This window comes from Lolium perenne, chromosome 6, assembly GCF_019359855.2.
Source record: "Lolium perenne isolate Kyuss_39 chromosome 6, Kyuss_2.0, whole genome shotgun sequence".
In the NCBI taxonomy this organism is placed as follows: domain Eukaryota; kingdom Viridiplantae; phylum Streptophyta; class Magnoliopsida; order Poales; family Poaceae; genus Lolium; species Lolium perenne.
In genome coordinates, this window is record NC_067249.2 from 96,503,296 (window position 1) to 96,525,538 (window position 22,243).

A 22,243-nucleotide genomic window follows, 5' to 3' on the forward strand; every position below is an offset into this window, starting at 1 on the left:
TCATCCATGTTTTTCCATAGATTATTTCTAAATTTAGTATGATTTGAATTCTATACCAGGGTTGCACCGAGGAGAATAGTTGGTGATGGGAAAATTGGGAATGAAGTGACCAGCAGGCCTTCATATTCGTACATGAAATTTGTTGTAGTAGAAGATTTTATTATCGGGCAGACTACCCGTTCTATGTGACATAAAGAATGCCTTTTTTTCTTCTTTTCTTTCGAGAGTACACCGGCCAAAAGGATATGTGATGTTCCATCCACTCCATTCACGTATTTACAATTTTGATGGCTCAAATTGGATTAAACATTGTCGATGAATATTTTATTGTGTCATATATAGAATTTTCGATTGATATTAGAACACCCATAAATTCCATCCGAACTACGCCTTATGAAAGATAAACAAAGTTATAGGTGAAGGTTCCTTTCAATTAGCATCACTCTCGAGTCTCGAGTGAAACTTTTTCGCTAAAAAGTTTGTCCTTGAAACAAAGCTGTAGTTTGTAAGTTGAAATTTGTAAATTTGTATTATGATTGATTTGTAGTTTTTAAGTAGCAATTTGTAATAGTTGAGACGTGCATTGCACGTGCAAACTTACTAGTATTATGGAAGTTAATTTAGATCAAATTAGACTTAATCATGTAGATGTGGAGAAGGAAAATTAGGGAGGTGTAGCTTACCTGACTTGTCTGTTGCACTTTAGAGGATCTGCTGTAGGGATACGTAGCATAGAAAACAAAAAATTTCCTACCGCGAGAACGCAATCCAAGCGAAGATGCAATCTAGAAGATGGGAGCAACGAGGGGATGAACGAGACTAACCCTTGAAAATTTCCAAAGCCTACAAGAGGAGGCTCTCGTTGCTGCGGTAGACGATCACTTGCCGCTTTCAAAAGCGCGTAGAAGATCTTGACGGTGCCACAATCGGGCAGCACCTCCGTACTCGGTCACACGTTCGGTGTTGATGAAGACGACGTCCTTCTCCCCGTTCCAGCGGGCAGCGGAAGTAGTAGATCCTCCTCGGAATCCCGGCAGCACGACGGCGTGGTGGCGGTGGTGGTGGAGATCTCCGACAGAGCTTCGCCTAAGCTATGTGGGAGAGAGAGGGAGGAGGGAACCGCTAGGGTTTCTGGGAGAGGGAGCTCTTGGGGGGTGCGGCCATGGTGGTCTTGGTGTGGCTGGCCAGCCCCTCCCCTCTTTATATAGGTGGAAGCCCCAAGGATTAGGTCAAAAGTCTCCGAATAAGACCCCAACATAAAACCTTCCATATGACCAAACCTAGGGGGAGTGGGACTCCCCCCTTTCCTTTGGTGGGGTGGCCGGCCACCATGGGGAGGAGTCCACTTGGGACTCCTCCTCCCTTAGGCTGGCCGGCCAAGGTGGGTGGAGTCCCTCTGGGACTCCACCTTCCATGCTGATTTCTTCCGAACTCTTCTAGAACCTTCTAGAACCTTCCAGAGAAAATACCGGATCATTTTCAAACCTAGAAAATGACTTCCTATATATGAATCTTATTCTCCGGACCATTCCGGACCTCCTCATGATGTCCTGGATCCCATCCGAGACTCCGAACAAAACTTTGAACTCCATTCCATATTTCCATATCTACTTAAACGACATCAAACCTTAAGTGTGTCACCCTACGGTTCGCGAACTATGTAGACATGGTTGAGACTTCTCTCCGACCAATAACCAATATCGGGATCTGGAGATCCATATTGGCTCCCACATATTCAACGATGACTTTAGTGATCGACTGAACCATTCACATACGATACCGATTCCCTTTGTCACGCGATTTTTTACTTGTCCGAGGTTTGATCATCGATATCTCTATACCTTGTTCAACCTCGTCTCCTGACAAGTACTCTTTACTCGTACTGTGGTATGTGGTCTCTTATGAACCATTCATATGCTTGCAAGCTAATATAGACGACATTCCACCGAGAGGGCCCAGAGTATATCTATCCGTCATCGGGATGGACAAATCCCACTGTTGATCCATATGCCTCAACTCATACTTTCCGGATACTTAATCCCACCTTTATAACCACCCATTTACGCAGTGGTATTTGATGTAATCAAAGTATCTTTCCGGTATAAGTGATTTACATGATCTCATGGTCGAAAGGACTTGGTAACTATGTAACGAAAGCTTATAGCAAATAACTTAATGACGTGATCATGTGCTACGCTTAATTGGGTGTGTCCATTACATCATTCATATAATGACATAACCTTGTTATTAATAACATCCAATGTTCATGATCATGAAACTATGATCATCTATTAATAAACAAGCTAGTTATACAAGAGGCTTACTATGGACTCCTTGTTGTTTACATAACACACATGTATCAATGTTTCGGTTAATACAATTATAGCATGGTATGCAAAAATTATCATAAACACAAGGATATATTATAATAACCATTTTATTATTGCCTCTTGGGCATATCTCCAACAGTCTCCCACTTGCACTAGAGTCAATAATCTAGTTTACATTTGTAAAGATATAACACCTTGGCCTTCTGGTGCTTTATCATGTTTTGCTCACGGGAGAGGTTTTAGTCAACGGTTCTGACACACTCAGAAACGTATGTATTTTGTAATTCATTTGCGTCTTCACGCATCACTCATTTTCCAAATGAGTCGGCATTAAATATGTTTGGTCTTCTGGTGGAACCTTAATTCCGCGGTCTGAAATATGTCACTAATATTGTCACACACAATATAGCTTCAAAGTTCTGACACTATCGAAACTTCACCAAGTTCTCAAAGAACTTCTTGATTCAACATCCTCAATCATTGTTAAAACAATGACATACTCTGCCTTCTTTTGTAGAATCCATCACAATATTTAGAACTCTTCTAAATCTAGCATTGTGCTACCTTTTTAATAACACTTAGCCTAATTGAGATTGAAATTTATTTTTATATGTGACCAAACTAATATCGGTGCAACACTTTACAGCGATTTTGTTTGTCATTACCCATATAAAACTATATATATATCCTTGATTCTTCTAAAGCACACATGGATATTCTTACGGTTTGTCAATGATCATCACATGAATCATTCTGGTATATGCTCCTAACTTTTTAGAGCTCAGGACATCTGATTGTGTACATATTAATTGTGATCTAAAATCACTCATGTGTTTTTACTCATTGAGTGTCAGATACACTCAAGTCTTGTTAAAACTTCACATGACAAGAACACCTTCTTAATATTTCTATATCGAACTACTTCAATATCCATTCTATGTACTTTGACTTAAACTTATTATGTGTTTCAATCTATCTTCATAGATGTTGACACTAAATATGTTTTAGTCCATATCCTTTCATTGAAGTGAATTCTCAATGAAACCTTTTATAATCAAGTATATAATTACATCATTTATATCCAACTATATGTCATCTACATAAATTATTATAAATATGTCTCAGCGCTCCCACTTAATTTCTTGCAAATGCAAGCATCTTCATCGTTTCTGATGAAATCAAAAACTCTTTGACTATTTCATCCGGTGAAGATTCCAACTCCGTGATACTCACTTCATCCAATTGAAGTTCGTATACCTATCTAGTATTCCACGGACTAGAAAAACTCTTGGTTGTATCTTGTATACACCTTTAATACACACTTCTGTTAAGTAATGTATTTTGCCATCCTACTAGCATATCTCATAAAAGAAATATGTAGCGATTACTAGAATAATCCACATATACTATAAGCATCGCTACGAAAGATCTAATCTTATCGTAGTCAACTCTTTGAACTTTGTCGTAAACTACTTTTCGACAAGTCGAGCTTATTCAAGGATATTCCATCCAAGTCCATCAATTTTATAGATCCATTTACTTTCAAAAAGTATTCATCTATCTTGGATTTCATGGCGTATAGCCATTTTAACGGAGTCAGGGCCCATCATAACTTCTTTGTTTGTAGTTGGTTTATCATTGTTCAAAATCAATCCTTTGTTCACAAATCATTTATTTGATCACAAAGTAAACCATACCTACAAGGTTCAATAGGTACTTTGATCTCCATGACTATAACATTTTGTAGACATGGGAGCCATGATCGTCGTGGTCGCTTCCGGAACCAATTTCGATGCTGCGCTACTCTGATCATTATGCTCAGGTTCATAAACCTTATCAAGTTCTATTGTCCTCCCACTCAAATACTTCGCTAGAAAACAATTTCTTGGAAATAAGCAAGTAACATTAACAAACACTTTTGTCTTTTACTTCATAGTGGAAAGAATTCCCAATTAATTATTTGGGATAACCAACAAAGACATTCATCCGATTTTGGTTGTAAACTTATTTACTTATGCTATGCATACCAAAATTTAAGAAAAGACTATTAGGGTTCATACCCACGTCATAACTCGTATGGTGTCATTTCAACGGATCATGATGATGCTCTATTCAGTGTAAAAGCGGTAGTCTCTAAATCATAATCCACAAAAATATAATGGCTTCAATATTTTATCTCATCATTGACCCAACAAGGTTTGGATACATCTCTCGGATACTCCATCATCATCATGATACTCCAAGAAACGTGAGTTGTAGAACAACTTCATAACTCTCTTAGATGTTCGCTAAAACTCGTAATTCAAATATTTCTACCATGATCCAATCATAGATATTTGACTTTTCTATTACGATGATTTCCACTTCATGCTGAAATTTATTTGAATCCATTCAAATGTTTCAAACTTCTTCCTTATCGAATATATCCACATATATATACTCAATTCATTGTTGGAAGTTTTCATGAAGTAGAAGAATCTCCCGCACAACTATGCCCAGTGAACCACATACATCATCATGCATGTTTCCACTAAGTTAGTTGCCCGTTCAACTCTTGGCCTATGAACGGTATTTCAGTCATTCTCTTTTAGAAAAGATTTGCAAGCGCCAAACGATTCAAAAATCAAATGACTCCAAAAATCCATTTGCATGGAGTTCCTTCAAGCGTTCCTCTCTAACATGACCTAAATGGCGGTTCCACAAATAAGTGGAATTCAAATCATTTGCCTTATGGCATTTTAGCGTCAGTGTTATGTATGTGTGTTTCACCATTAAGATTTATAATAACTTATCCATCGTACATGGAGTAATGTCATAATTTGAACAACTTATTGTTTTCATTTGACCAGAGCAAAATAACAATTTATTAAGTTCTTTATTATAAATTCTAAGGGCTAGGTAGAATGCCAACGACAAATATAATAACACTTTATTATGTTCCAGACGTGCATTATTACCATATTCCTTATCAGTCACTTAGGCCATCGTATTCTTGTATTGCGTTGTATTGTATGACATCTCATACCAACCAATCTAGTACAAATACCCAAGAATTTTTATTATGTGACCAAACAAAGAATACATCCATAACATGTATAGAGAGTGAATTTGGTGTTCAGAGGGGTACGTGCGCACCCTCTCGCTACCGTTGGATTTACTTTTAGATACATACTGCCCCGCAGAGACGTTAACAGCGATCTCACGGCGTGGAATCTCTTTTCAACCTGGCAGAGGGGTGACAGCCGAATTAACAGCCACACGCATCTTATCCCATTCATTCTCAACCATTCATTCTCTTCCAAAACCTAACACAGAAAGCGCCGCACTGGGAGGTTCAAGGAGGAGGTCGTCGCCGGCCACGCGTCGGGGAGGAGGCTTCCGCCGTCGTTCAGGCGACGGGGGACGAGGTGGCCGCGCGGGCCACGCGTCGAGGGAGGAGGCGGCCGCCGTTGGGCCCGCCTCGAGGGAGGCCGCCGCTACCGAGCATGCGGCAGATAGCCCGCAAGGGCGCCTCCGGCGAGCGAGGGGAGTGCTCCGCAAGCGCGCGTCCGACAAGCGCCCGGAGGAGGCTTCTCTCGCCACGCAGGCTCCGACGAGCGCGAGGGAGGTGGTGTCCTTCACCAGCCCAGGGGAAGCCTCCGGCGAACGGCGAGACAACCCATAGCCAGACGCACGCAGGCCCAGTACATCCCGCGCCTGATCTCTGCCCCCGCGCCATGCCCAATCTTGGCCGGATTCAGTGGGATGGTGGGGAACGGACATCATCCCCCAGTCGCGGTGTCGATTCAGGGGTCGATTGCCGTCACCGAAGGAGCGACGCAGTCGATTTGAGCCGACCTGAGAACAGAGGTCAACGGCATCGTCGGCGAGGTCCTAGATTCGAGCATACGCGTCTCAATCCTGTGGGAGGTGAGGTTCTTGCTCTCCATCTCCTATCGGTTTATCTCTCCACCTCCCAAAAAAATGCTAATTTCTGCTCGATCGGATGCAATGCTTGTCAGTTTTTACTACTCCAACGGAGCCGACTAGTCAATGCTGGCCTATTTATTCATTCTAAGATTGGTTCAGTTCAGTTCGCAGCGGCGTCGGTGGCGTCGGAAGACTCGTCCACCATCGCGAGCGGTGGGAGCGACAAGTGCGGCGTGGTGCAGAGCTTCACCCCCTCCACCCCGCAGGCCACCGCCATGGCCAACAGCTACCGCTCAGCCAAGCGGCATAAGGGAATCCCGCACAGCTCGTCCTTCGGTAGCCTCATGCTGGACTTCACAGATTTGTTTTGTATTGATTGATGTGTGAAGAAATGCTGATTTATAGGGATTTAACCGGTCCTAATTACAGAAATTAGCGTCTTCCGGTCCGGCCGAAGATTAGTGTTGGACAAGAAGTAAAGTATCATTTTCCTCTTCTCTCTCCATAGGACGCATGCATTTTTTTAGCAGGATTTTTGTCAAGATGAGCACGAAGAGTGAGAGAGAGACGATTGATAATCAGAGATATTTGTGTCCGTACCGGGCCCACAGGTCGTGAAAGGAGTGGAGATAATCATCTCACGGCACAACTAACACCGTTGGACATGTGTCAGTCTCTCACCGCGTGCTCACGTACCCATGTGATCACCGAGCTTCATTCGAACATGTATATCATCTATATACACCTGAGCTAGACTTTCTAGTCTTTTTCTTTCTTTCTGCCAAAATATCCTTTTGTAGTTTCTCTTTTAGTTTTCCTCATTCTCAGAAAACACTTCACTTTCAATAACTTCTAGGTCATTTGGTCAAATACCAATAACCTTGAGGTTCTTATTTTGAAGTTGATCATCATATGACAAGTGTTTCAGATTTCACTATTAGTAACTTTGTAATATGATGAACAATTTCACTCATAATTTTATCCATCATATCATGATGACTTTTCCGAGACCATGTCTGTACATGCTAGGCTCGTAAAGTTTAACCTCAGTATTCGCATGTGCAAATCTGGTTTGCGCCCGTTGTATGCACACGTAGAATCTATACCCTAGTATTCAAAATGACGAGTCTTTAGCAACGGTGCATACTAAGGACGATTACTTCATGGATATGCGAATATCGTTAGTGCCCCAATAGTTGGAGGATTGGGACGCCTTGCGTCTTCAACCTTCGTACATTCCCATAAAACTTATGAGTTTATGTAGTCTCACCAAATTATATTCTATCATCTTGCAATAAGGTCTTAGATATCACATATATCTCATACCTTTGATTATTTCTGAAAACTAAAATTTTCAGCTCCTTACTTTTCAAACAGATTTGAACTTCAAGTTTCACGGAGACAAGATAACTTTAGGTACTAATTGAAACCATAGCTCTCTGAATCAACAATGTGAGGTTTACTAAAAGTTTGCAATAGGACTTAATCATTTATTGATTCTTTAACAATACGGTACCAGTCCGTAAAGTTTCTTGTCAGATTTTAACAGTATTTCTATCTCAATTACAAGACTAGCGCATGGTAGAAAACGGATGCCAATACTACAAAATTAATTCAAAATACTACTCAGACTATGTTTATGATAATTAGTTCAAGTTTTAATCTAATTACTAATGAACTCCCACTTAATACAACATCCCTCATAGTTGTTAAGTGGTACACGATCCACATCCACTACACCAAAACCGATCATCACGTGAGATGATGTAGCTTCAATGGTGAACATCAACATGTTGATCATATCATCCATATGACTCGTGTTCAACCTTTCGGTTTCCGTTGTCCCGAGGCCATGTCTGTACATGCTAGGCTCGTCAAGCAAACCCAAGTATTCCGCGTGTGCAACATGGCTTACACCCGTTGTATGTGAACGTTGATTCTATCACATCCGATCATCACGAGATGCTTCGAAAAGACGAACTATATCAACGATGCATACGAGGGGAGAACACTTTATTATCTTGATATTAATGTGAGGGATCATCTTATAATGCTACCGTCGCATTCTAAGCAAAATAAGATGCATAAAGGATTAACATCACATGCAATTCATATGTGATATGATATGGCCCTTTAGTCTTTGCGCCTTCGATCTTCATCTCCAAAGCACGGACATGATCTCCATCATCAACGGGCATGATCTCCATCATCGTCGGCGTAGCGTCAAGGTCCATGGCGCCGTCTTCATGGTTGTTCACCTCATGTAGCAACTATTACAACTACTTTGAAATACTACTCAACATGAAATTTAAAGACAACCATAAGGCTCCTGCCGGTTGCCACAATACAATAATGATCATCTCATACATATTCATCATCACATCATGGCCATATCACATCACCAAACCCTGCAAAAACAAGTTAGACGTCTCTAATTTGGTTTGCATATTTTACGTGGTTTAGGGTTTTCGAGTGAGATCTAATCTACCTACGAACATGAACCACCATGGTGATACTAGTGTTGTCAATAGAAGAGCAAATGGAATCTTCACTATAGTAGGAGAGACAGACACCCGCAAAGCCACTTATGCAATACAAGTTGCATGTCGAGCGTGGAGCAAATCTCATGAACACGGTCATGTAAAGTTAGCCCGAGCCGCTTCATCCCACTATGCCACAAAGATGCAAAGTACTCAAACTAAAGACAACAAAGCATCAACGCCCACAAAACAATTGTGTTCTACTCGTGCAACCATCTATGCATTGACCTGGCTCTGATACCACTGTAGGGATACGTAGCATAGAAAACAAAAATTTTCCTACCGCGAGAACGCAATCCAAGCCAAGATGCAATCTAGAAGATGGGAGCAACGAGGGGATGAACGAGACTAACCCTTGAATATTTCCAAAGCCTACAAGAGGAGGCTCTCGTTGCTGCGGTAGACGATCACTTGCCGCTTTCAAAAGCGCGTAGAAGATCTTGATGGTGCCACAATCGGGCAACACCTCCGTACTCGGTCACACGTTCGGTGTTGATGAAGACGACGTCCTTCTCCCCGTTCCAGCGGGCAGCGGAAGTAGTAGATCCTCCTCGGAATCCCGGCAGCACGACGGCATGGTGGCGGTGGTGGTGGAGATCTCCGACAGAGCTTCGCCTAAGCTATGTGGGAGAGAGAGGGAGGAGGGAACCGCTAGGGTTTCTGGGAGAGGGGGCTCTTGGGGGGTGCGGCCATGGTGGTCTTGGTGTGGCCGGCCAGCCCCTCCCCTCTTTATATAGGTGGAAGCCCCAAGGATTAGGTCAAAAGTCTCCGAATAAGACCCCAACATAAAACCTTCCATATGACCAAACCTAGGGGGAGTGGGACCCCCCCTTTCCTTTGGTGGGGTGGCCGGCCACCATGGGGAGGAGTCCACTTGGGACTCCTCATCCCTTAGGCTGGCCGGCCAAGGTGGGTGGAGTCCCTTCCATGCTGATTTCTTTCGGACTCTTCTAGAACCTTCTAGAACCTTCCAGAGAAAATACCGGATCATTTTCAAACCTAGAAAATGACTTCCTATATATGAATCTTATTCTCCGGACCATTCTGGACCTCCTCGTGATGTCCTGGATCCCATCCGAGACTCCAAACAAAACTTCGAACTCCATTCCATATTTCCATATCTACTTAAACGACATCAAACCTTAAGTGTGTCACCCTACGGTTCGCGAACTATGTAGACATGGTTGAGACTTCTCTCCGACCAATAACCAATAGCGGGATCTGGAGATCCATATTGGCTCCCACATATTCAACGATGACTTTAGTGATCGACTGAACCATTCACATATGATACCGCGATTCCCTTTGTCACGCGATTTTTTACTTGTCCGAGGTTTGATCATCGGTATCTCTATACCTTGTTCAACCTCGTCTCCTGACAAGTACTCTTTACTCGTACCGTGGTATGTGGTCTCTTATGAACCATTCATATGCTTGCAAGCTAATATAGAAGACATTCCACCGAGAGGGCCCAGAGTATATCTATCCGTCATCGGGATGGACAAATCCCACTGTTGATCCATATGCCTCAACTCATACTTTCCGGATACTTAATCCCACCTTTATAACCACCCATTTACGCAGTGGCGTTCGATGTAATCAAAGTATCTTTCCGGTATAAGTGATTTACATGATCTCATGGTCGAAAGGACTTGGTAACTATGTAACGAAAGCTTATAGCAAATAACTTAATGACGTGATCATATGCTACGCTTAATTGGGTGTGTCCATTACATCATTCATATAATGACATAACCTTGTTATTAATAACATCCAATGTTCATGATCATGAAACTATGATCATCTATTAATAAACAAGCTAGTTATACAAGAGGCTTACTAGGGACTCCTTGTTGTTTACATAACACACATGTATCAATGTTTCGGTTAATACAATTATAGCATGGTATGCAAACATTATCATAAACACAAGGATATATTATAATAACCATTTTATTATTGCCTCTTGGGCATATCTCCAACATCTGCTTCCGGGGTAGACCATGCTACTTAGACTACTCATAGTGGGAGTAACTAAGGAGTATTAACATAGAGCTACATGCATTTCCAACTAGGCAAATTGATGACATGACATGATATTAAATGAAGAAAGAGATGGTTGTGGTAAGTGGTAACTAGCTATGTTACCATAACACTTTTCAAGATAGAATGAGTCTACATGCTAACTAATACACTCATGCATGATAGTACTACATCTAAGTTACTATGTATTATGAAGGTAGTAACATAGAGTAGTGTCATATGCATCCGGAAATTCAATTTGGCTCCCGGGTGCATATGCTCCCTCTACCAAAAAAATCATATTTTAAAATGTCGAAAAAAATTAGCAAATTTTTTTACATGTACATATTCATAATATATGTTCGTTCGTCAAGTTTCACGAAAAACCAATATTTTTTGTGTTCTATGTAAAAAAGAGAAAACTTATCTTGTGAAAAGCATTATTTTTAGTACTGAGTTTTATCTTTTTACACACGTCACATGACTAGTCGATTTTTTATGAAACAACTTTGTAAGCGCGTAGCACGAGAAGATGTACATGTCAATTTTTTGTTTCAATTTTTGAAATTCAAAATATGTGTAAGATGCATTTCAAAATAGACGGAGCATATGCACCCATGTTTCAAAACACCACTCCCGCATGCGCATGACACTACTATATGTTACTCCCCACTATGACCAGAAAGAAAGTCTTAGTAGCTCTGTTCAGCAATTTAAGGCCAGGGGTCCCATCAAGTCATCATCATAAAATCATTTACACCCAAGTTCCCCAAAGTCTAATTCAAAAACGCGTCTGAAATATTTCGGATTCATTTTGCAGGGGGGTGCCTCTTAACTGACATTTTGAACTTTGCTACAGTAGAAGCAATATAAGTACTAGAAAAATTGTAGACCGGCGTAGTGCCTCTGTTCAAGAATCCAAGGCCTACGGTCACATTTAGTCATAATCACAACCAAAATCAGTTCCCATGTACTATCTCCTAAAAAAACTTAAATTCAAAAACGCGTAGCGAATATTTTGGATTTTATTGGCGGGTGATTGTAGCGCTTGACAGATATTTTCAATTTAGCAGGCGCTAAAAAAATACTGTACTAAAAAATTTGGTAGCTTACTGTAGTACTACCTCCTTTCAGGGATACAAGGACAAGGACCCATCAACTAAAATAATGTATGAAAATGGTCACCAATGGGCCAACTAATACTTATGCTTTTCCCATGCAGCGCAATATAAAAAATACTACAAATCAGATTAAACCTTGATTAAATATTGGTGCATCCAATCCATTCAGTTTTCATTAAATCCACATCACCAAGGAAACAACCACCAGGTACATAACAAGTGCAGATAGAAGCACCAACAAAATAGTTCAGCATCACAAACCCTTTCACACAACCAAGGGACACCTTTGACTGTCAGTGTTCACTGTGGTATTCAGCATCTCCCACACTTTCTCAGGATGTTGCCCAGGTGTGCTTGACTTGCTTCTAATCCTGCAGTTATACGGTGGATGACTACTCTTTGTGCAACCACTATTGCTCGTTCCTCTTTGAGTTGTTCCTCGAGAACATAAAAAGACAATGACTTGGACCTCAACCTGCGCTTGGGCTTTGACTTGGACTTGGACCTCAACTAATTAGTTGTGAACCTAGCATTACGCAGGAATGTGTTGTTGGCTATACCATGACATTGTAGTACCTTGGAAAATGAATTCAGACATTCTTCCTGGGTTTTTTCTATACCATCTTTCTTTGGTTTTGCCAGCTCCACTTTCATGCCAGACTGAGGAGTTTTCAGTTGTTACACATGTGTAAGAGAAGAGATTATAATGTGAAGACATGTGTATGAACTACCTCTAATAATCCTACAAACTGGCATGGCTGATTACCGCATATACATTTTAGTAAGAGTATGTTACATCATATTGACATGTCTTCTATTGCTAACACGTAATAGCAGGACTATAAAAATATGCATGGATCCATGCGTATTATTCTTAATGTGCATGATATTGCTGAGAAGTATATAAGTGAATGAGCTATATACATTGTAAGTCCCACAACTTGTCATTAACGTGCAAATTAGTCCCACGACTTGAAAAATGTGAATCAGTAGTACCACAACTTGTATTGAAGGAGCAAATAGGTCCCAAATCAATCGAAAGCTGACATGTGGCATTGTATCTTTTGCAAAATAACCTCTCAATAATTTTCTCTTTCTCAAGCTGCCTCAACATACAGGTCCCACATGTCAGTTAAAGGAAGAAACTATTATTAAAAATGAATTGTGCAGGCTGGGATTCGAACCCTCCAGAGATGACTATGATTCTGCCCAAACTCCCCAGCCATTAGAGCCAACAATGTTTTGTGACAAGTATGAGGTCATAATATATTACAAACAGAGGACAGTTGGTTCTGAACTCGCCGGCCTCTTTTTTCAAGGAACGTGGCTGGCTTCTTCATGCAGATGTGTGCCCTAGCTCCATCACTCCCTGCGCGAGGTGGCCGAAGAATGGGCACCCGGTGGTGTTGGGTCGCTTCGCTTTCGAGCGGATGATGTTTGTGTGTATGCGCGCCAGTACCCTATCGCTGAGCTGCTCTTCATGTCGTGGTATGCTGTCGCACATAACATGTGCCCAAGCCGTGGTTTGTTGTCGAGGCAATAACCCTGACCTCTACTACGGCGTGTGTTTTTCTCGAGAGAGAGCAAGGATAGAGGGAAAGTATGCACAACACAGTGTGTGAGGACTAGCATCCATGGCGTACCATACCCAGCCTATGACGCAACAGAGGAGCCACCGCAAGGGCGGCGCTAGCCGCCGCCATCTCCGCCCGCTTCTTCGCCAACTCCTCCCTAGCCTCGGCGAACTCGGCCCGGAGTTCTGCCCTGGCGTCGGCGATTTCTGTCTTGCCCACTGATACGTCTCCGACGTATCGATAATTTCTTATGTTCCATGCCACATTATTGATGATATCTACATGTTTTATGCATACTTTATGTCATTATTATGCGTTTTCCGGAACTAACCTATTGACGAGATGCCGAAGGGCCAGTTGCTGTTTTCTGCTGTTTTTGGTTTCAGAAATCCTAGTAAGGAAATATTCTCGGAATCGGACGAAATCAACGCCCAGGGTCCTATTTTTCCAGGAAGCTTCCAGAAGTCCGAAGGGGAAACGAAGTGGGGCCACGAGGTGGGGACACAGTAGGGCGGCGCGGCCCAAGCCCTGGCCGCGCCGGCCTAGTGTGTGGCCCCACCAGGACTCCACCGACCTTGCCCTTCCGCCTACTTAAAGTCTCCGTTGCGAAAACCCTACCACATTCGACGAAACCAGAGAAAACCTTCCAGAGCCGCCGCCATCGCGAAGCGAAGATCTGGGGGACAGGAGTCTCTGTTCCGGCACGCCGCCGGGACGGGGAAGTGCCCCCAGAAGGCTCCTCCATCGACACCACCGCAATCTTCATCAACGCTGCTATCTCCCATGAGGAGGGAGTAGTTCCCCATCGAGGCTCGGGGCTGTACCGGTAGCTATGTGGTTCATCTCTCTCCTATGTGCTTCAATACAATAATATCATGAGCTGCCTTACATGATTGAGATTCATATGATGATGCTTCATTATGCTAGTCAAGTGGGTTTTACTTATGTGATCTCTGGAGACTCCTTGTCCCACGTGTGTAAAGGTGACAGTGTGTGCACCGTGTGGGTCTCTTAGGCTATATTTCACAGAATACTTATTCACTGTTATGAATGGCATAGTGAAGTGCTTATTTATATCCCTTTATGATTGCAATGTGTTTTGTATCACAATTTATCTGTGTGCTACTCTAGTGATGTTATTAAAGTAGTTTATTCCTCCTGCACGGTGTAATGGTGACAGTGTGTGCATCGTGTAGTACTTGGCGTAGGCTATGATTGTGATCTCTTGTAGATTATGAAGTTAACTATTGCTATGATAGTATTGATGTGATCTATTCCTCCTTTCGTAGTGTGAAGGTGACAGTGTGCATGCTATGTTAGTACTTGGTTTGGTTATGTTGATCTGTTATGCACTCTAAGGTTATTTAAATATGAACATTGAATATTGTGGAGCTTGTTAACTCCGGCATTGAGGGTTCGTGTAATCCTACACAGTTAGTGGTGTTCATCATCCAACAAGAGGGTGTAGAGTCTAGCATCTATCTATTTATTCTGTTATGTGATCAATGTTGAGAGTGTCCACTAGTGAAAGTATGATTCCTAGGCCTTGTTCCTAAATACTGCTATCGCTGCTTGTTTATCGTTTTATCGCATCTTTACTTCCTGCAATATTACTACCATCAATCGCACGCCAAAGAAGCACTTTTCTGGCGCCGTTACTACTGCTCATATTCATTCATACCACTTGTATTTCACTATCTCTTCGCCGAACTAGTGCACCTATTAGGTGTGTTGGGGACACAAGAGACTTCTTGCTTTGTGGTTGCAGGGTTGCATGAGAGGGATATCTTTGACCTCTTCCTCCCTGAGTTCGATAAACCTTGGGTGATCCACTTAAGGGAAACTTGCTGCTGTTCTACAAACCTCTGCTCTTGGAGGCCCAACATTGTCTACAAGAATAGAAGCACCCGTAGACATCAAGCACTTTTCTGGCGCCGTTGCCGGGGTGGAAAGGTAAAATGCACTCATACTCCGGTCCCAGGTAACTAAGTACTTTTCTGTTGCCATTGTGTGTGTGCTCGGAGCTATTTCCTTTAGATCCTGCAATTGCATCTTTTTGTTTCTTGTTTACACTAGTTAGGCATAATGGACAACAATGAGCTTCTTATTCTATTTCCTGATTTAAGACATGGATGGTTTGATGCAAAACTTAAAAAACCTATGGAACATATTAGTATGAACACTTTGAACACCATTGTTGCTAATGATATGGAAAATTCTAAGCTTGGGGAAGCTGGCTTTGATGAGCATGATATTTTTAGTCCCCCAAGCATTGAGGAGAAAATTTACTTTGATGATACTTTGCCTCCTATTTATGATGATTATAATGATAGTGGTCTTTTGGTGCCGCCTACTATGGAGGATAAGTTTAATTATGATTACAATATGCCTCCTATATTTGATGATGAGAATAATAATGATAGCTACTTTGTTGAATTTGCTCCCACTACAACTAGTAAAATTGATTATGCTTATGTGGAGAGTAATGATACTTTTATGCATGAGAATAAGAATGCTTTATGTGATACTTAAATTGTTGAGTTTGTTCATGATGCCTCTGAAAGTTATTATGAGAGAGGAAAATATGGTTGTAGAAATTTTCATGTTACTAAAACACCTCTCTATATGCTGAAATTTTTGAAGTTACACTGGTTTTATCTTTCTATGCTTGTTACTTTGCTCTTCATGAACTTGTTTATTTACAAGATTCCTATGCATAGGAAGCATGTTAGGCTTAAATGTGTTTTGAATTTTCTTTTTGATGCTCTCTTTTGCTTCAACTCCTCTTTCTTGCGAGTGCATCATTAAAATTGCTGAGCCCATCTTAATGGCTATAAAGAAAGCACTTCTTGGGAGATAACCCATGTGTTTATTTTGCTACAGTACTTTTGTTTTATATTTGAGTCTTGGAAGTTGTTACTACTGTAGCAACCTCTTCTTATCTTTATTTTATTGCATTGTTGTGCCAAGTAAAGTCTTTGATAGTAAAGTCAATACTAGATTTGGATTACTGCGCAGAAATAGATTTCTTGCTGTCACGAATCTGGGCAGAATTCTCTGTAGGTAACTCATAAAAATCTGCCAATTTACATGCGTGATCCTCAGATATGTACGCAACTTTCATTCAATATGGGAATTTTCATCTGAGCAAGTCTGGTGCCACTTTAAAATTCGTCTTTACGGACTGTTCTGTTTTGACAGATTCTGCCTTTTATTTCGCATTGCCTCTTTTGTTATGTGGGATGGATTCCTTTGTTCCATTGACTTCCAATAGCTTTGGGCAATGTCCAGAAGTGTTAAGAATGATTGTGTCACCTCTGAACATGTGAATTTTTATTATGCACTAACCCTCTAATGAGTTTGTTTCGAGTTTGGTGTGAAGGAAGTTTTCAAGGGTCAAGAGAGGAGGATGATATACTATGATCAAGAAGAGTGAAGAGTCTAAGCTTGGGGATGCCCCCGTGGTTCATCCCTGCATATTTCAAGAATACTCAAGCGTCTAAGCTTGGGGATGCCCAAGGCATCCCCTTCTTCATCGACAACTTATCAGGTTTCTTTTCTTGAAACTATATTTTTATTCAGTCACATCTTATGTACTTTACTTGGAGCGTCTGTATGCTTTTGTTTGTGTTTTTGTTTGAATAAATCCTTGTGTGGGAGAGAGACACGCTCCGCTGGTTCGTATGAACACATGTGTTCTTAGCTTTTAATGTTCATGACGAAGGTTGAAACTGCTTCGTTCATTGTTATATGGTTGGAAACGGGAAATGCTACATGTAGTAATTGGTAAAATGTCTTGGATAATGTGATACTTGGCAATTGTTGTGCTCATGTTTAAGCTCTTGCATCATGTACTTTGCACTCATTAATGAAGAACTATATAGAGCTTGTTAAAATTTGGTTTGCATGATTGTTCTCTCTAATTCTAGATATTTTCTGGTAAAGGTGTTTGAACAACAAGGAAGACGATGTAAAGTCTTATAATGCTTACAATATGTTCATATGTGAGTCTTGCTGCACCGTTTTATACTTGAGTTTGCTTCAAACAACCTTGCTAGCCTAGCCTTGTATTGAGAGGAATTCTTCTCGTGCATCCAAATCCTTGAGCCAAAAACTATGCCATTTGTGTCCACCATACCTACCTACTACATGGTATTTCTCTGCCATTCCAAGCAAATACTTCATATGCTACCTTTAAACAATTCAAAAGCTATTACCTCTTATTTGTGTCAATGTTTTATAGCTCATGAGGAAGTATGTGGTGTTTTATCTTTCGATCTTGTCATTTACTTTTGACAGACTTTCACAATGGACTAGTGGCTTCCTCCGCTTATCCAATAATTTTGCAAAAAGAGCTGGCAATGGGGTTCCCAGCCCCAATTAATTAACTTGCATTAATAATTCTCTTCACATGTTTTGCTCTGATTCATCAGTAAGCAACTTAATTTTGCAAATAGACACTCCTCCATGGTATGTGAAATGTTGGAAGGCACCCGAGGATTCGGTTAGCCATGGCTTGAGAAAGCAAAGGTTGGGAGGAGTGTCATCCATAAATAAAAAAATGAAACTAAAATACATGTGTAAACAAAAGAGAAGAGGGATGATCTACCTTGCTGGTAGAGATAACGTCCTTCATGTGAGCCGCTCTTGAAAGTCTGGTTGATGAGGTAGTTAGAGTACCCGCTACCATTCGTTGACAACAACAAACACCTCTCAAAACTTTACTTTTATGCTCTCTATATGATTTCAAAACTTAAAAAGCTCTAGCACATGATTTAATCCCTGCTTCCCTCTGCGAAGGACCATTCTTTTACTTTATGTTGAGTCAGTTTACCCACTTCTTTCTATCTTAGAAGCAAACACTTGTGTAAACTGTGTGCATTGATTCTTACATGTTTACCTATTGCACTTGTTATATTGCTTTATGTTGACAACTATCCATGAGATATACATGTTACACGTTGAAAGCAATTGCTGAAACTTAATCATCCTTTGTGTTGATTCAATGCTTTCTACTAAGAATTTATTGCTTATGAGTTAACTGTTATGCAAGACTTATTGATGCTTGTCTTGAAGTACTATTCATGAAAAGTCTTTGCTTTATGATTCATTTGTTTACTCATGTCATTACCATTGTTTTGATCGCTGCATTCATTACATATGCTTACAATAGTATGATCAAGGTTATGATGGCATGTCACTCCAGAAATTATCTTTGTTATCGTTTACCTGCTCGGGACGAGCAGGAACTAAGCTTGGGGATGCTGATACGTCTCCGACGTATCGATAATTTCTTATGTTCCATGCCACATTATTGATGACATCTACATGTTTTATGCATACTTTATGTCATTATTATGCGTTTTCCGGAACTAACCTATTGACGAGATGCCGAAGGGCCAGTTGCTGTTTTCTGCTGTTTTTGGTTTCAGAAATCCTAGTAAGGAAATATTCTCGGAATCGGACGAAATCAACGCCCAGGGTCCTATTTTTCCATGAAGCTTCCAGAAGTCCGAAGGGGAAACGAAGTGGGGCCACGAGGTGGGGACACAGTAGGGCGGCGCGGCCCAAGCCCTGGCCACGCCGGCCTAGTGTGTGGCCCCACCAGGACTCCACCGACCTTGCCCTTCTGCCTACTTAACGTCTCTGTTGCGAAAACCCTACCACGTTCGACGAAACCAGAGAAAACCTTCCAGAGCCGCCGCCATCGCGAAGCCAAGATCTGGGCGACAGGAGTCTCTATTCCGGCACGCTGCCGGGACGGGGAAGTGCCCCCGGAAGGCTCCTCCATCGACACCACCGCCATCTTCATCAACGCTGCTGTCTCCCATGAGGAGGGAGTAGTTCCCAATCGAGGCTCGGGGCTGTACCAGTAGCTATGTGGTTCATCTCTCTCCTATGTGCTTCAATACAATAATCTCATGAGCTGCCTTACATGATTGAGATTCATATGATGATGCTTGTAATCTAGATGTCATTATGCTAGTCAAGTGGGTTTACTTATGTGATCTCCGGAGACTCCTTGTGCCACATGTGTAAAGGTGACAGTGTGTGCACCGTGTGGGTCTCTTAGGCTATATTTCACAGAATACTTATTCACTGTTATGAATGGCATAGTGAAGTGCTTATTTATATCCCTTTATGATTGCAATGTGTTTTGTATCACAATTTATCTGTGTGCTACTCTAGTGATGTTATTAAAGTAGTTTATTCCTCCTGCACGGTGTAATGGTGACAGTGTGTGCATCGTGTAGTACTTGGCGTAGGCTATGATTGTGATCTCTTGTAGATTATGAAGTTAACTATTGCTATGATAGTATTGATGTGATCTATTCCTCCTTTCGTAGTGTGAAGGTGACATTGTGCATGCTATGTTAGTACTTGGTTTGGTTATGTTGATCTGTTATGCACTCTAAGGTTATTTAAATATGAACATTGAATATTGTGGAGCTTGTTAACTCTGGCATTGAGGGTTCGTGTAATCCTACACAGTTAGTGGTGTTCATCATCCAACAAGAGGGTGTAGAGTCTAGCATCTATCTATTTATTCTGTTATGTGATCAATGTTGAGAGTGTCCACTAGTGAAAGTATGATCCCTAGGCCTTGTTCCTAAATACTGCTATCGTTGCTTGTTTACTGTTTTACTGCATCTTTACTTCCTGCAATATTACTACCATCAATCGCACGCTGACAAGCACTTTTCTGGCGCCGTTACTACTGCTCATATTCATTCATACCACTTGTATTTCACTATCTCTTCACCGAACTAGTGCACCTATTAGGTGTGTTGGGGACACAAGAGACTTCTTGCTTTGTGGTTGCAGGGTTGCATGAGAGGGATATCTTTGACCTCTTCCTCCCTGAGTTCGATAAACCTTGGGTGATCCACTTAAGGGAAACTTGCTGCTGTTCTACAAACCTCTGCTCTTGGAGGCCCAACATTGTCTACAAGAATAGAAGCACCCATAGACATCAAGCACTTTTCTGGCGCCGTTGCCGGGGTGGAAAGGTAAAAGGCACTCATACTCTGGTCCCAGGTAACTAAGTACTTTTCTGTTGCCATTGTGTGTCTGCTCGGAGCTATTTCCTTTAGATCCTGCAATTGCATCTTTTTGTTTCTTGTTTACACTAGTTAGGCATAATGGACAACAATGAGCTTCTTATTCTATTTCCTGATTTAAGACATGGATGGTTTGATGCGAAACTTAAAAAACCTATGGAACATATTAGTATGAACGCTTTGAACACCATTGTTGCTAATGATATGGAAAATTCTAAGCTTGGGGAAGCTGGCTTTGATGAGCATGATATTTTTAGTCCCCCAAGCATTGAGGAGAAAATTTACTTTGATGATACTTTGCCTCCTATTTATGATGATTATAATGATAGTGGTCTTTTGGTGCCGCCTACTATGGAGGATAAGTTTAATTATGATTACAATATGCCTCCTATATTTGATGATGAGAATAATAATGATAGCTACTTTGTTGAATTTGCTCCCACTACAACTAGTAAAATTGATTATGCTTATGTGGAGAGTAATGATACTTTTATGCATGAGAATAAGAATGCTTTATGTGATACTTAAATTGTTGAGTTTGTTCATGATGCCTCTAAAAGTTATTATGAGAGAGGAAAATATGGTTGTAGAAATTTTCATGTTACTAAAACACCTCTCTATATGCTGAAATTTTTGAAGTTACACTGGTTTTATCTTTCTATGCTTGTTACTTTGCTCTTCATGAACTTGTTTATTTACAAGATTCCTATGCATAGGAAGCATGTTAGGCTTAAATGTGTTTTGAATTTTCTTTTTGATGCTCTCTTTTGCTTCAACTCCTCTTTCTTGCGAGTGCATCATTAAAATTGCTGAGCCCATCTTAATGGCTATAAAGAAAGCACTTCTTGGGAGATAACCCATGTGTTTATTTTGCTACAGTACTTTTGTTTTATATTTGAGTCTTGGAAGTTGTTACTACTGTAGCAACCTCTCCTTATCTTTATTTTATTGCAATGTTGTGCCAAGTAAAGTCTTTGATAGTAAAGTCAATACTAGATTTGGATTACTGCGCAGAAATAGATTTCTTGCTGTCACGAATCTGGGCAGAATTCTCTGTAGGTAACTCATAAAAATCTGCCAATTTACGTGCGTGATCCTCAGATATGTACGCAACTTTCATTCAATTTGGGAATTTTCATCTGAGCAAGTCTGGTGCCACTTTAAAATTCGTCTTTACGGACTGTTCTGTTTTGACAGATTCTGCCTTTTATTTCGCATTGCCTCTTTTGTTATGTGGGATGGATTCCTTTGTTCCATTGACTTCCAGTAGCTTTGGGCAATGTCCAGAAGTGTTAAGAATGATTGTGTCACCTCTAAACATGTGAATTTTTATTATGCACTAACCCTCTAATGAGTTTGTTTCGAGTTTGGTGTGAAGGAAGTTTTCAAGGGTCAAGAGAGGAGGATGATATACTATGATCAAGAAGAGTGAAGAGTCTAAGCTTGGGGATGCCCCCGTGGTTCATCCCTGCATATTTCAAGAAGACTCAAGCGTCTAAGCTTGGGGATGCCCAAGGCATCCCCTTCTTCATCGACAACTTATCAGGTTTCTTTTCTTGAAACTATATTTTTATTCAGTCACATCTTATGTACTTTACTTGGAGCGTCTGTGTGCTTTTGTTTGTGTTTTTGTTTGAATAAATCCTTGTGTGGGAGAGAGACACGCTCCGCTGGTTCGTATGAACA